This window comes from Hevea brasiliensis, chromosome 5 (genome assembly GCF_030052815.1).
Source record: "Hevea brasiliensis isolate MT/VB/25A 57/8 chromosome 5, ASM3005281v1, whole genome shotgun sequence".
Lineage (NCBI taxonomy): Eukaryota > Viridiplantae > Streptophyta > Magnoliopsida > Malpighiales > Euphorbiaceae > Hevea > Hevea brasiliensis.
Genome location: NC_079497.1, coordinates 71,167,629 through 71,185,216, shown reverse-complemented (window position 1 = coordinate 71,185,216; position 17,588 = coordinate 71,167,629). Strand labels below are relative to the sequence as shown.

The following is a 17,588-nucleotide window of genomic DNA, read 5'->3' as shown; positions in this document are numbered from 1 at the left end:
ACATCTTAAACAACCATTTACAAGTGAAAACAAACAACAAATAGTAAGTTTCCATGGCTGCTGAAATGGTGTACCACCATTACTCAATCAAACTTCAAAATTTCTTCCACAAAACAACTTCCTACAACATCCACTCAATGTTTAATGAAGCAATATTGAAAAATACACATTTACCTCTTTTGGACTTCTTCAAAAGTCCACCAAAACTTGTTTTTCTTGCTCCTAGTATGCTACCCAAGGTATGGTGGTCAAGTTTAATGAAGGGAGCTAGTGTAAAGGATGGCTAAATCAATGGTGGACCTAAGCTTTATGGTGGACGGCCATGGGAGAACCTGGGAGAGCTTGTGTTCGGCTGGTTCTCCACATGAGGTTGAAGATGAATTTTTAACATTCCAAGTGTCCCTTTAGGTGTCCAAAGGCTAAAGTTAGTGGAGCACTATTAAAACTTATAATGGTTATTTATTTAAAGTTTCCAATTTTTGTAATTTAGCCACCACACTTTCACTATTTACATAATGTATCTCATTTTAATTTTTCATAACATTTTCCAAGTGTAATATCATTTATTTTTAATGGAAATTTAGGTCAAAAGGCAACTCGGGATGTCAAATGACCACAATGCCCCTATTCGGGTTCCATTCCCTATTTTTCTATAACACCGAGTTTTGTCGTTTTCTCGATTTCTCGTTTTTCTTTATACTAATTAATTAATTTTTCTTTGATATTTCTAATGACATTTACACTTCAATAAGTCTTTAATTATGTCTCGAAACTAAATTCTGAGGGTTCCCTGCAGTCCTGGGGTCGGCTATTGCCTGCGCCGTAACTTCCCCGTGCGGTCACCCATCGCTGCGGTGCTGGCTCGTTTAACTTAGTTTCATTTCATTGCTATTATTTTTCCTTTATTTTTCTTGTATTTTCTTTTCTTGTATTTCATTATTTTATGTCTCCTCACTAACAATTAAATGTAGTTCTAGGCATCCTAGCTGTTCAGACCGGCACTAGTCGCCGAAATAGTAGAACACACTACCGAACATAGGGGTATTACAATTGTTTCCCAGCTGACTCCTCCAGGAACACCACAACTGAATGGTGTATCTGAAAGGAGAAATTGTACCCTATTGGATATGGTACGTAGTATGATGAGCTATACTGCTATGCCAATATCCTTTTGGGGATTTGAATTAGAATCATCTTTGTATATTCTGAATAGGATTCCATCAAAATCAATTTCTTCCACACCTTATGAGATATGGCATGGAAGAAAACCAAGTCTTAAGCTTGTTAAGATTTGGGGTTGTCCAGCTTATATCAAAAAGCTGAACACTGATAAATTGGAAACCATATCAGAAAAGAGTCGATTTGTTGGATATCTAAAAGATAGTTTTGGATATTATTTTTATTTTCCTACTTCACAGAAGGTTGTGATAAGTAGAGATGCCACATTTCTTAAGCAACAGTTTATTCAAGAAGGAGGTAAAGGAAGGCAAATAGAGTTAGAATTGGAGAATTCTGACCAACCAACAGATCAGATGGATATAGATCCATCTAGTCAACCTACACCCATTGATGAAACATCTACAGTTATTCCTCGTAGAACAACCAGGGTATCTCACCCACCAGTGAGATATGCTTTCCTTCATGAAGAAGAATAAGAGTTGTCTACTCATAAAGAAATAGATCATGGAGATGATGTGACACCCCTTACCCGTATACAGTATACCCGAGTAAGTAATGCCACACGGTGTACTGGCACACTCTAATATACCTTACTTAATTTGTATCATGCTTTTGAAGCTAATTTATGAGATATGATTTATTTAAGCCATTTATCGAAATTATTATTTATTTGAAGTTCCGAAAATTTTAAAGAAAATCCGGCGGAGTACCGGCTAAAAATGGAGAAAACAGTTCTTCGGAACCTGTTAAAAACACTTCCAAATAATTACCAAACAATCCCAACTTCAATATCATCACAAAACTCAATATCAAGATCTCAACAATTTTTCAATTTCAGGTCTCAACAACCTTTTCATTTCTCAAACATCCCTTTCTCAGGGTTCTCATATATAAACAACAATTAAATACTCAAATTACTTCCATACATAACCATAAATCTTTATTATTTACATGAACCTCAAAATACATTACATAAATCCCAAATACATATGAGAAAATAAAAATTTAATTACAAAATGACAAAATGACATCTAGTGTCCTACCAATGCACTGCAGGTGACGAGGTGACACGGACACTGTGCAGAACTGCAGGATGGACTCACCCAGTCTGTGGTCTACTGGGCTCACGATTGGGATCTCCAGTACCTACGCGTGGCAAAAGCAACGCGCTAAGCAATAATGCTTAGTGGTGCAATAATATAATAGAAGAAAATAGCAAGAAAATGAATGTGTATAGAATGTGTATGCTTTCTTTGTTTGGTATTGGTATATCCATTATTTCGTTAACGTTGTTCACTTTTATTCATTTGGTTGCCCCAAGTAAACCTACACTAGACGACTGGACTGGATAACGGGTAAACTGGCACTGGGTACCTAGTACCTCGGGCCGTCACACCATCGGTCACATATGCATCTCCCGGTGTGCAACAGAACAGCTAAAAAGCTGTAAATAATATCAGGCACAAGGCCAAGTCTCAATACAAAGTTAGAATGGCTACAAGCCATGAAATCACAGAATGGCATATTGCCATGTGCAGTACTGCTAACTGAACCCTATTGGCATGCCAAACTATCCAAACCAATCTTGTTAGGTATACTAGGGCATTTGAAACTTTTAAATTCTTTAATTTGTGAATTTCAAATTTTTAGTGTCACTATTCATCTTATTGGTCAACAAAAATGTTGACTTTTAGAATAAAAATATGTACATTGACTTTGGCACTCCCAACATACCACATTTGGCATTCCAAACTTGTTGGCATTAAGCATTTATACCATTTCAAAGTTTAAACCAACACAAGCAGAATTTTAAGTTTTTGTGAGTCAACTTCACTGTTCCATTGGACACTGTTGCTGTGGGAATTTAAAGAAATGTAAAACATGAAAGTTGTTCCTTATTTTGTCTAGTTGAATTTCCTTTTTTGAATCACTCCATTTGGAGTTTTGTAACTCCAGATATGGTCCAAAAACCACAGCTGGCCGGATTTGCATTCTGCAGAAATTACCATATCTACAGTAACATGAACAGTGACTGCCACTGCCATTTGGGTTAGGTTCTGGCAATAATTTGGGGTAGGTTCCTTCATAAAAGTTGTTTGTCTATGTCTTAACTTGTTTCTGTAAAAATTTCAGGTCAATTGACCAAATCTACAGTGAGTTATGGCCAAATGAACAGTTACTGTTCATTTGGTCAATTCTGCAGGGGCTGTTGCAGAGTGTCCGGATTGGGGCCAAGTTTTGGTCCTCTTGCTTTGGTCTTTTGGGCATGGTTTCTTCAGAAAAAATGTGCCATTATAAGCCTAGTTTCATGTCCAATTGGCCAAACACCAATTGGACCAACACAGCCAAAGTTATGGCAGTGCAAGTGGACTGAATTTTTAGTCCTTCTGCTGCTGTCCTAGGGCAGCCTGCAACTTCACTTTGCAATCCTATTTTTCAGTCCATTTGATGGTCAACTTACCTAAAATGGTCACTAATTGACCATTAAAATGTGCTCTAACAATTTCCTAAGCCAAGTCAATTTTTCACCCTCAAAACCCTAGTTTCCATTCCAATTTACCCATGCACCTTGGTTAAGCACACTAAATCATTATCTATATAAATATATAGCTTAAACATAATCTCCAATTCATTCTAAGTCCATTAAAATCATCAAGACACTCCATTATTGTTCCCTCATTAGGTCTGCCGAAATTCAAGGCATGCATAAACACAAATTTCAGTCATTTAAGTTACAAATTCTTGCTCACTTTAAGGCTTTAACATGGAATAAAGGAGATTTAAGTATATATATGCACTAACCTTGAATAGGGAAAATTTTTACCCACTTAAAACTTCACTTTCCTTCACTTTCTAGGCTGCCAAACACTTCCCCAAGAGGTGTGATTAAGTTTTAATGAAGGGGTTTAGGGTTTAGTGGTGGAAACAAAGGAGAAAGGGAGCTTGGGAAGTGAGGTTTAATGGAGGTTGAGAGAGAGAGAGATTTCGGCTGGAATTGGAGAGGAAGAAGGCAGCTACAATTTAATTATTTTGGTCTTAATTTTGTCTCTTTTAAGTATTTAAGAAAGTTTATTAGCTTGTGATTGGTTGGTGAGTTTTAAATGACATCACAATGATGTCATAAATAAGCTTTTCTTTGATTTTTCTTTTCTTTTCATCACTACTCAATTTCAATTTAATTTCTAGTAATGTTTATTCATATTTTATGTCATATTAATTATTTACTCAACTGGACAAGTCGGCCAAAAATCACCTCTGAAGGCGAAATGACCAAAATGCCCTCCGTTTGGCTTAACGGGTCAAAATTATCTGTACTGATTGAAAAATTTTTCTAGGTATTTTCTTGGCATTCTAATGCCATGGGAACCTCAATAACCCTTCTCTGGAGTCCCAAAAATTATTTTCTAATTTTTCCCCCGGGTCTAGGGCTCCTCGTTGCGAGAACCGCAACTTCCCTCCGGTTACCCATCGCTTGGGCACCGGCTCATTTGACTTGGTTGTATTTTATTTTTAAAATTTTTACTAAATTTTTCTTATTAATATTTGAGTTAATTATGATTCCCAACTTTAGTTTAAATACTTTTCCGGACGTTCTAGCTGTCCGGACCGACATCGATCACAAGAACAGTAGAATGTACGGAGTTGGTACAGGGAGGGTGTTACAGATGATCCACTTACCTATGAAGAAGTTATATCAGATATAGAATCTTCAAAATGGATTGATGCTATGAAATCCGAGATTGATTCCTTGTATAAGAATCAAGTTTGGGATTTTGTTGACCCACCTGAAGGTATTGTACCTATAGGGAACAAATGGGTTTTCAAGAAGAAAATTGGTTCTGATGAAAAGGTAGAGATCTATAAGGCAAGGCTAGTAACGAAAGGGTTTCGCCAAAGGCAAGGAATCGACTATAAGGAGACTTTTTCGACTGTTGCCATGCTTAAATCAATTAAGATTCTATTAGCAATAGCTGCATATTATGATTATAAGATTTGGCAGATCGATGTCAAAATAGCTTTTCTCAATGGATACATTGAAGAAAACAATTTCATGGAACAACCTAGGGGTTTTGAATCCCAAGATGGTTCCAAGGTATGCAAGCTAAAGCGATCCATTTATGGGTTGAAGCAAGCTTCGAGGAGTTGGAACATCCGTTTTGATGAAGCCATTAAGTCATTTGGTTTTATCAAAACTGAGGATGAGCCATGTGTATATAAGAAGGTTAGTGACAGTGCTATCACTTTCCTTGTCTTATATGTGGATGACATACTGTTGATAGGTAATGATACAGGTATGTTGACAACTGTAAAGGTATGGTTGTCAAATACATTCTCCATGAAAGACTTAGGGGAGGCAACCTATATTATTGGGATTCGCATCTCTAGAGATAAAGCAAAAAGAATAATTGGTTTATCCCAAAGTCTATACTTGGAAAAGGTGTTAAAGAGGTTTAACATGCTTGATTCCAAGAGAGGATTGTTACCAATGAGACATGGTATCCACCTTTCTAAAGAGATGTCTCCAAAGACACCTGAAGAAAGAGATAAAATGGCTAGGATTCCATATGCTTCGGGTATTGAAAGTTTAATGTATGCAATGTTGTGTACTAGGTCGGATTTCGCATATGCTATTAGTTTGACTAGCAGGTATCAATCTAATCCAGGTTTGGAACATTGGATAGTTGTCAAGAATATCTTTAAGTACTTGAGAAGAACTAAGGATTTATTCTTGATATATGGAGGTGGAGACTTGCAATTGGATGGTTATACTGATTTTGATTTTCAATCAAATATCGATGATAGAAAGTCTACCTCTGGATATGTGTTCATTTGTAATGGAGGTGCAGTCAGTTGGAAGAGTTCCAAACAGAGTACGACTACAGATTCCACTATCGAGGCTGAGTATATTGTTGCATCAGATGTTGCAAAGGAAGCTATTTGGATAAAGAAGTTTGTGACAGAACTTGTAGTAGTTCCTTCTATTGAATCAGCAGTATCACTACACTGTGACAACAATGGAGTAGTCATACAGGCTAAGGAACCCAGGTCTCACTAGAAATCTAAACACATAGAAAGGCGCTACTACATTATCAGAGAAATAGTTGGACGAGGCGATGTAGCCATGTAGAAAATAGCATCAGCTGAAAATCCAGCTGATCCATTCACTAAGCCTATGTCATAGACTCAACTAGACCAACATCTTGAGAATATGGGTCTAAGATATTGTAATGAATGGCTCTAGTGCTTGAGGGAGATTGTTAGAAGTATGCCCTAGAGCATATCATTTAGTATGTATCTTGTACATGTTTTTATTAATAAAAGGCATTTTCACTTTTCTGTTTACATAATATATTTATCTGTAATAGAAAAGGTCCATTGATATTTTGTTAGAAATATTACTTTTAAGTTGTTAAGAATATGAGTGACAGTATCTCTAGCACAAAGTATCATAAATAGGTTCACAATCGAGGATACTTCATAATAAGGACATGACTTATCCAGAAAGATTGTATTCATGTTTGTTCCCAAGTTATTCATATGAGATATAAATAAGATGGAATGGTGAGTCTCATGCCATATGACAAACATGATAGGCACTTATACATGATAACTAGGTCGAACCAGTGACACTTATGACAAGCACATGGAGTTCACTCTTGTCAATATATTGTCATAAATCATATCAGTGCATATAATCTTTAGACTTGAGATAGCATAGTTATCTTGTATCTAGGTGGTTTGAATTTGATACTGCTTTCATACTTGCACTGTGTATGGGTATATGGGCATGTGTTGGCTCCTACTAGTTATATATGGAGGTAGGTGTTGATCAAGATGGAATCTGTTCCTCTAAGTAAATAGCGATAAAATCCTATGTTCATTTAATTGTTCTTGATGTTTCAAGTTCATGGCCAGGACAAATAGATTTAACCAGAAAAGAGTTTCTGATGAGAAAATCTTTTAATTAAGAACTGGAATTAAAAGAGAACATAATATTCATAGCAAATGGGGTTTGACATAAACCATGACTCCAGCTTGAGATGGGATTTTGTAACAGAGATATTCTAGTGCATGGTAATTTATGATTATAGGTTCATTTAAGGTAAACCTTATTACTGATTGGGTGGCCATGGCATGCTATGCTAGGTGTTAACCATAGTCTATGAGGTGCATAAAATGATTTAGAGAAATCATTTATGGTAAGAAAGAGTTCTGATGATATTAAGAGTTGATATCATATCTCATTGCCAATTAGTGATGAGCCTAGTAAGTCATACATATACACAAGTAATCACCGAATTAAATATGATTTAATTAATTAATTAAAGAGTTTAATTGATTAATTAAATAGGTTTGGTTTGCAAATAGATTGCAAAGTCCCTAGCATGAATTGAAACCAAATTTAGATTATTGGATGTATAGTATAAGTTAAATTTATATTTAAAGTGTTTAAATATAAATTTAATTAATGAGAAATTATTAATAAAGATTAATTAATAGATTTATACTTTATATAAATTGATTAGAAGAAGAGAAATAATTATTTTGGGTTGAGAACTCAAAATTAAGACACAAGGGCATTTTGGTCATTTCACCGGGTGACATGTGGCACCATGAGATGGTGGCACATGGCACTATACATAAGTTTGCCAAATGTCTTTTAATCATGTAAAATGATTAAAATTAAGATTAAATATAGGTTTGACACTTGGCACAATGTGATTAGGTTAATTAAACCTAGAACCAATCAGAAGGTGACATGTGGCAAGGGTTTTAAGTGATGACCTAACTATATAAGTGTTGTTATGAAAGAAGAAATAACATAAGCTGCTGCCTTTTCTTCTTACAGCCACCTTGAAAGGCTTCTTCCTTCTCTTCTTCTTCATATCTCATATATTCCAAGAGATTAGCAAACAATCTCTTGAATTAAAAATACTAGAAATCGTTTCTAGTGTTCTATTTACATCTTTAATCTTTCAAAAGGCAAAACTTGATTTTCTAATTCATAGAAAAAGCTTTAGAAGCTGTTCAAGGGCTGCCATAGGTGAACTTGGTGTGGACAAGCTAGAAGGACAACATCTGGTGTCCTAAAGATGCATCCTAAAGGCACAAATAAGCTGCAGTGCATCAAAAGGTTAGTGTATTTATTCTTGATCTAATCTAGAGTTCTAAAATTAATCTGATTAATTCTAAAATCTTAAATGGCAAATGCAGATCAAAAAACATATTAAAAGTGTTTTAATATGTTGTTTATCATTGAAATCAAATAGATAAAAATAAATCTTGCATGATGCATGTGACCCTATGTGAAAATTTTTGAATTCAATGGTATAAACTTGTATTTTTCATGCTTCCGCTTCTTCATGCACATTATCCAATTAGCATGCACATATCATATAATTGCATACATTACTATACATCTCATGCATTCATGGATAATAATAAATATGGCATGATCATGGACTTTCTAAAGGATTCAATTATGAGCCACCAAGAATTGAATCAGGGTATTCCTAGGTGCATTTCATTCATTCATTTTACAATAGTTGCTGAAGGAGTACATAATCAACACTTGATCTTGAATTCCTCTCACTGGTCCCACTAATGCTATTGACCTCCTTGATCTTCTTGCAGTCCAATTGCATACTAAGATGAATTTACAATAACTAAATAAATGAAATTACAACCCAAAATTCTTACAACCTTCATAATACATGCCCAAAAATAAATTAAAATAAATTAATTAATTTACAACCCCAAGAAAACATAAAAGAAATAAATCCAATCACATTGGTCTTTTATATTCCATGATCATCCATCATGCATATCACTATTTAACAATTAAATAAAAAATATATACTTAAATTAAATTGAATATCTCATATTCAACTTAAAAATCCAGATTTGAATATGATTCAAGCAAATTTAAAAATTCAGATTTAAATCACATTCAAACAAATTTAAAAATTCATATTTGAATCACATTCAAATAACTTTAAAAATTTAGATTTGAATCATATTCAAATAACTTTAAAAATTTAGATTTGAATCACATTCAAACAATTTTAAAATTCAGATTTGAATATGATTTAAACAACTTTAAAAATTTAGATTTGAATCACATTCAAAAAACTTTAAAAATTTAGATTTGAATCACATTCAAATAACTTTTAAAATTCAGATTTGAATCACATTCAAACAATTTTTAAAATTCAGATCTAAATCAAAATTTAATTATGTGATTAAAATACCTAATTAAATACTTTAATTAGTCATGGGCCTAACTATGGGCCTTGGAACAAAGCCCACAAACATACCCAAACAGCCATGCACATGGTTGAATGAATCAAACCAAGCGCATGGTGGTGTAGTTCATCAAGCCGCCACCTTTGTTGGTCCAACCAGTAATGAAACAATCATCTCATGATCAAATCACACAATTAAATCATATAATCAACAATCTAAATGGCAAACATAGTGGCTCTGATACCAATTGAAGGAGCAGAAGCATGAAAAACACAAGTTTAGATCATTGAAATTCAAAATTTTTCATCTAGGGTCACATGCATCATGCAAGATTTATTTTTATCTATTTGATTTCAATGATAAACAGCATATTAAAACTCTTGTAATATATTTTTAGATCTATATTTGCCATTTAAGATTTTAGAATTAACAGATTAATCCATTAGAACCCTAGATTAGATCAAGAATAAGTGCACTAACCTTTTGATGCACTGTAGTGTGTTTGGCACCTTTGGGATGCGTCTTTAGGATACCAGATGTTGTCCCTCTAGCTTGTCCACATCAAGATCACCTATGGCAGCCCTTGAACAGCTTCTAAAGCTTTTTCTATGAATTAGAAAATCAAGTTTTGCCTTTTGAGAGATTACAGATGTAAACAGGAGACTGGAAACAATTTATAGTATTTTTAATTCAAGAGATTGTTTGCTAATCTCTTTGAATTGATGAGTGATGAAGAAGAAGAGGGGAGAGGGCAGCCAAGGGTGGCGGCACAAAGAGAGAATGGCAGCTTGTGTATTTTTTTCTTTCATCCTTATACTTATATAGCTAGGTCACCACTTAAAACCCTTGCCACATGTCACCTTCTGATTGGCTCTAGGTTTTAATTGACCCAATCACATTGTGCCAAGTGTCAAACTAATATTTAATCTTAACTTTAATCATCTTACATGATTAAAAGACATTTGGCACGCTTATGCGTAGTGCCATGTTTCACCATTTCATAGTGCCACATGTTACCCTGTGAAATGACCAAAATACCCCTGTCTTAATTTTGAGTTCTCAACCCAAAATAATTATTTCTCTTCTTCTAATCAATTTATATCAAATATAAATTAATTAATTAATCTCTATTAATTAATTTCTCATTAATTAAATTTATATTTAAACACTTTAAATATAAATTTAACTTATACTATACTTCTAATAACCTAGATTTGGTTTCAAGCCATGCTAGGGACTTTGCAATCTAATTGTAAACTAAACCTATTTAATTAATTAATTAAAATCTTTAATTAATTAATTAAATCATATTTAATTTGATGATTACTTGTGTATGTTTGTGACTTACTAGGCTCATAACTAATTGGCAATGAGACATGATATCAACTGTTATTATCATCAGAACTCTTTCTTACCATAAATGATTTCTCTAAATCATTTTATGCACCTCATATACTATGGTTAACACCTAGCATAGCATGCCATAAGCACCCAATTAGTAATAAGGTTTACCTTAAATGAACCTATAATCATATGTTACCATGCACTAGAATCTCTCTGTTTCAAAATCCCAATTCGAGCTGGAGTCATGGTTTATGTCAAACCCCTTTTGCTATGAATATTATGTTCTCTTTTAATTCCAGTTCTTAATTAAAAAGATTTTTCTCATTAGAAACTCTTTTCTGATTAAATCTATCTGTCCTGGCTAGGAACTTGAAACATCAAGAACAATTAAATGATCATAGGATTTTATCCCTATTTACTTAGCGGAATAGATTCCATCTTGATCAACACCTACCTCCATATATAACTAGTAGGAGCCAACACATGCCCATAAACCCATATACAGTACATGTATGAAAGTAGTATCAAAATCAAACCACCTACATACAAGATAATTATGCTATCTCAGGTCTAAAGATTATATCCACTGATATGATTTATGACAATACATTGACAAGAGTAAACTCCATGTGCTTGTCATAAAAGTCACTAGTTCGACCTACTTATCATGTATAAGTGCCTATCATGATTGTTATATGGCATGAGACTCACCATTCCATCTTATTTATATCTCATATAAATAACTTGGGAACAAACATAAATACAATCTTTTTGGATAAGTCATGTCCTTATAGAGAAGTATCCTCGATTGTGAACCAATTTATGATACTTTGTGCTAGAAATACTGTCTCTCATATTCTTAACAACTTAAGAATAGAATTTCTAATAAAATACCAATGGACCTTTTCTATTACACATAAATATATTATGTAAATGGAAAAGTGAAAATGCCTTTTATTAATAAAACATGTACAAGATACATACTAAATGATATGCTCTAGGGCATACTACTAACAAAATTTTGGACTTAACTAAATGAAATTGCTAGCCAAAGTTGAACTGCCAAATCTAGCAGAACCAAAAATTACCCAGAAATTCTGGGTAAAGGCAATCAGACCAGTTATGGTGAAATAGCCATAACTTGAGCTAGAAAACTCCAAATGGGGTGATTCAAAAAATGAAATGTAACTAGAGACAATAAAGAACAACTTTGATTGAGAACACTTGGCAAAATTCTCACTGTAGAATGGCCTAATGGAACAGTGAACTCTAGCACCCAAAAACTGAAATTTTGATTTATTCTCTATTGGTTAGAAGTATGGATCGGCAACTAATGCCAACACTTTTGGGAACCAAAATGTGGTAAATTTATGTGATTAGGACTCATGTAACTATTATGCATTGGAAAGTCAATAATTTGACCTAAATAGTAAAATGAATACTAACCTCTAAATTATGTGAAGTAGAAAAACAAATTATAAGAACCATTGTAGTTGTTAATATATGATGTGGTAGGTAAAATGGTGAATGGTGAAGTTGAGTGACCCCAATGATATAGGAAAGGGTATAATAAATTAGAAAGCTATTGTAATGGTTAAGATATAGATAATGTAAATAGTTTATTTAAATTTTTGAATTTGAGTGACACTAGGATTTAAGGAAAATTTAGCTAAATTTGAAATCCATGAAATATTCATGGACTACTTGGAATATGAATAATAATTTATATAAATAGGGCAATGACTAAATGAATGTACAAATAAGACTTTAGTTCCCATTATTGGAGAAAGGACAGGAAAAAGTATTTTGAGTATAATGGTGCATGAGAACCATTGTTTTGAATTGTGATCATTATGGATAACATAATGAATATATAAATTACGATGAATGCATAAATTATGTAAATATTAGACTTAGAGATTTATATTTTTATTATGAAAAAAATTAAAATGCTAGAAATTATAATTAAAACCTATAATGAAATAATGAAACTTATGAACACTTAATGGTACTATGTGCCCAAGTATCGCCTAGACATGTGTGTTAGATTGGATAGATTGGCATGCCAATAGGGTATTATTTTAGCAGTACTGCAAAAGGCTTTTTGCTTGTAATCATGGCTTTATGCCCGCACTCATGGCTTATGCCTGATTATGTGTTATCATGGCTTTTTAGCCATTCTGACTGCATACGTGGTTGATGTTCCACGTCCCATGGTATGACGACCCTAGGCATTGTGGTGTCCTGTGCCAACGACCCGTTATCCAGTTTAGTCAGCCTATCATAGGTTACTTGGGCAGTGAAATTTATTGAAATAAGTTAAGAATATTAGCAACTGAAAATATTAGCAATTAAATAAATGAGTAAGAATATTTAAAATAAATTAGATTAGTTATTTAGCAGAAAGAATTAAAATGAATTGGAACGATATTAAAATTTAATTATTATGAAAGAATTAGGCACTTCTAAAGAGGAATAAATTAGAACAAATGATAGTTAATACTAGAAGTATCATATGAAATTAGATTAAATTCCAGAGTATCCAAATTTTGATCCATTTCTTTTTTTTTTTTATTGTATCTTATTTTCTTGTTATATTATTGCACCACTAAGCAACAATGCTTAGCGCGATAGATTTGTTTCCTCATGTAGGTAGTAAAGGTAAAGCCCAGTGAATATTAAACAGAGATTTTGGAGTTCTGATCTGCAGAAGTGTCTGAAGTATTCAAGGTTGTCACATCTTCAGCAATGCATGTAGATAGGGCCCATATAGGTCATAATTTGTATGTTATATAAAATGCTTAATTATATTATTGTAATGTAGATTATGAAAATGTAATTAATAGGTATGTGATGTAAATTAATAAATTGATTAGTTCATATGTAATTAATTTATATATCATGTAGATTATGAAATTATGTAAATTAATGAAATTTGAAAATTTTGCTTATGTGATTTGAGCATGAATGAGATTGTATAGGTTTGAAGATAGAATTGAAATGTATAGATGATGCATGAAATGATGAGATTATTATTGTAAACATATTATCATAAATTTTAAGCAGGTGAATAGTAAAATACACCAAATGGTAATAGAAATAGGGGAAACTCCGCTGGTTTCTCCTTAGAAAAATAATTGATATTAAAATATAATGAGAACAAAATTTTTAAAAGAATAAAGTAAGATAAAATAGGGTGCTCCAGTACCAAATGTATCACACCTCGCTTGGCTACATTGTAGACGCATAAGGGGTGTTACAATCAACGTCACCTCTTTTCCTTTATTGCCCAGCATAATCTTTTGGGCAATAATTAGCATGTTAAGCAACCCAGCTAAAGTACACTCTTGCTTTGTCATATGGAAATTTGTCACAAAATTCCCAAATGACTCAGGCAGGGACTGAAGGATCAGATCCATCTGTAGTTGGAAATCCATGTGAAAATCAAGATGTTCTAGCTGCTCAATAAGTCGAATCATCTTGTGGACATGATCTCCTAAATTATGTTCCTCAGACATTCTCATGCGGAATAGCTGTCTAGAGATCTCATACCTAGCATTCCTGCTATGCTCACCATACAACTCTTGCAGGTAAAGGAGGATCTCACTTGTATTCTGCATATTTTCATGCTGCTTTTGTAACTCATTAGTCATGGAAGAAAGCATGTAATATTTGGCTCTCATATCATGCTCCTTCCACTTGTCCAAAGTGTCTAGTTCCTCTTGAGTGGCCTCTAAAGGTAAGGGACTAGGAACCTTTGAGTCTAAAACATATCCAATACGGTCTAGGTTCAAGATAAGTTTTAAATTTCTGAGCTAATAAAAAAGATTAAGTCCCATCAACCTATTGTGATCAATTATGCTCGCAAGAATACTAGATGGTGGTGGTTGTTGTGTGCTCATTATTATCAGAAAAATTAACTGTAGAAAATAACTAGATTAATTAGTAAATGTATCAAGTAATTAACCAAAATGATTATAGTCTTTTAATCAAATTGGTCCTCCCACTAACTTAGCCAATCCTACACTTCTAAAGTAGGAAACGAAAATCCCAGTTGGATGGATTTCTAGTGGGTGATTGAATTCTTATAGTCTTATTGATCATCCTCAGGCACATCCATTATTGGAATTGCAATAAACTATAAGTGAGCAGCTTCTTGTTCATCACATCTCATGTGAGGTTCAATCATTTATTTAGCCCCTAATGCTCAAAATCTCAGGCACGTCCATTATTGATATATCTTGCATTAGTTAAGTTGATCCCATTGAGCCAGTAAACATGAAAATAATTATAATGTTCTCAGGCACATCCATTATTGGCCACCAACTATTTACATATTTACAACATCTTATGCTTAACGATTATTCTTAAGAAAATCTCTTAAATAAATGCATCACATGCAAGTATTTAAAATTTCTTAAAATAATTACCTCAATGGAGGGCCATGATATAATTACTTTAATTATACCATTTCTAACTTAATCATTTGCTTGAAAGATTTTTTGGTCAACTTAATTACTATTATGGTCTCACTTTGCACATTATCCAATTGGCATGCATATATCATATATTTGCATACATTCACATACATCTCATGCATACATGGAAAACAAATAATATGGTATGATCATGGACTTTCTAAGGGATTCAACTCTGAGCTACCAAGAATTGAATCAAGGCATTCCTAGGTGTATTTCATTCATTCATTCATTTTACAAGAGTTGCTGAAGGAGTACATAATCAACACTTGACCTTGATTTCCTCCCACTGGTCCCACCAATGCTCTTGACCTCCTTGATCCTTTTGCAATCCAATTACATTGTAATCCTTGGCATACCAAGGCAAGTTTACAAAAATATGAACTTTAAAGTCCGTAAATAAATGAAATTACAACCTAAATTATTACAACATTTATAATACAAGCCACTAAAATAAAACTAATTATTTAACATCCCAAAGAAAAATAAAAGAAATAAATCTAATCACATTGGTCTTTTATTGTCCATGATCATCCATCATGCATATTAAAATTTAACAATTAAATAAAATATACATTCTAAAAATTAAATTGAATATCACATATTCAACCAAAATTAAATTTGAATCTCATTCAAATAATTTTAAATTTAGAAACCTTTTTCCAAAATTAATACCTTGAAAACAATTTTCAAAAATTAATTGCGAGATAGAATTCCTAATTAAACAATTTAATTATGTATGGGCTTAATTATGGGCCTTAAGATATATAACAATTACATAAAGGGCCCAAAAACCAATATGTCCCTAAAGGGTGTATCTCGCCCAACACGCCATGGTGAGCACCCAATCAGCTTCAAATCAATCCAAATTTCATCCAATCACACAATTAAGCCTCATAAACAATCATAACGGCAAATATAGTGGCTCTAATACCAGTTGAAGGAGTGGAAGCGTGAATAAAGGGCATTAGAACCTTTAATTTCAAAATTATTTCTAAGGTTACATGCACCTTACCAAGTATCTTATAATCCTAATTAATTTCCAAGGCCCAATTGCATACCAAAACATATTTTAGCATGCTTTAAAATTTCATTTGCCATTAAAGATTATGAATTAATATTTAATTCAATTAAACCCTAACTAAAAGAGGGATTTTTAGGTACTAATATCTTGATGCACAATTGAAGCCTCTTAGGATGTTCTTAAGGACCCAAATGTTATCCCTCTAGTTTGTCCACCACAAGCACACACCAAAGTTACAATGGCAGCCCCTAGATTGGCTTCTCAAGCCTTGTCAACCAATTATGAGATGGGGTTTATGCTTTGTGAAGGTTATATAAATGTATTGGGTGTTAGAAATACTTTCTAATAATTTTAATTCAAGCGGAAATCAAAGTTTTTCCCTTTGAATCAATTGAGAAATTGAAGAGGAGAAGAAGACTCTATATTGCCATCCAACATAAGAGAAAAGAGAGGAGTGGTTGATTTTCTTTATAACCTTTCTTTATATACTTAGGTCAAACCCTAACTCCCTTGCCACATTTCATCACAAGATCCCATCTTGTTATTAATTGATTTAATCCTATGAAGCCAAGTGTCAAGCTCCATTTAAATCATGACATGTGGTCTTCCATCATAAGAAGACAAGTGGCAAGATCATATGGTGCTATGTGTCACCATCTCATGGTGCCACATGTCACCATGTGAAAAGACCAATTTACCCTTACTTTTTAATTTGAGTTCTCAACCCAAAATTATAATTTCTCCTCTTTAAATCAATTTGTATCAAATATAAATCAATTAATTAATTAATCTCCATTAATTAATTTCTCATAATTAAATTCCTATTTAATCAAATTAAATATAAATTTAATTTATACAATACATCCAACAACCTAGATTTGGTTTCAAGTCATGCTAGGGACTTTGCAATCTTATTGCAAACCAAACCTCTTTAATTAATTAATTAAACTCTTTAATTAATTAATTAAATCACATTTTAAAGGGTGATTAGCTTGTGTAGATGTGTGACTTACTAGGCTCATTACTTATTGGCAATGAGAAATGATATTAACTCTTAATATCATTAGAACTCTTTCTTACCGTAAATGATTTCCCTAAATCATTTCAGGCATCTCATAGACCATGGTTGACACCTAGCATAGTATGCCATGGCCGCCCAATCAATAATAAGGAATACCTTAAATGAACCTTTAATCATATGTTATCATGCACTAGAATCTCTCCATTACAAAATCCCAATTCGAGCTGGAGTCATGGTTAATGTCAAACCCCATTTGCTATGAACATTATGTTCTCTTTTAATTCCTGTTCTTGAT

The 17,588-nt window shown here is 33.1% G+C and overlaps 1 long non-coding RNA gene across 1 annotated transcript in view; it reads right to left on the bottom strand.

The window, feature by feature from the left end:
• The window catches only part of LOC131180238 (uncharacterized), a 67,763-nt gene extending 65,379 nt beyond the window's left edge, over positions 1-2,384 (bottom strand). Inside the window, exon 1 of the long non-coding RNA XR_009149041.1 lies at positions 2,137-2,384. This is a non-coding gene — a long non-coding RNA (uncharacterized LOC131180238). The remainder of the gene's footprint in view (positions 1-2,136) is intronic.
• Between the last annotated feature and the right edge of the window lie 15,204 nt (positions 2,385-17,588).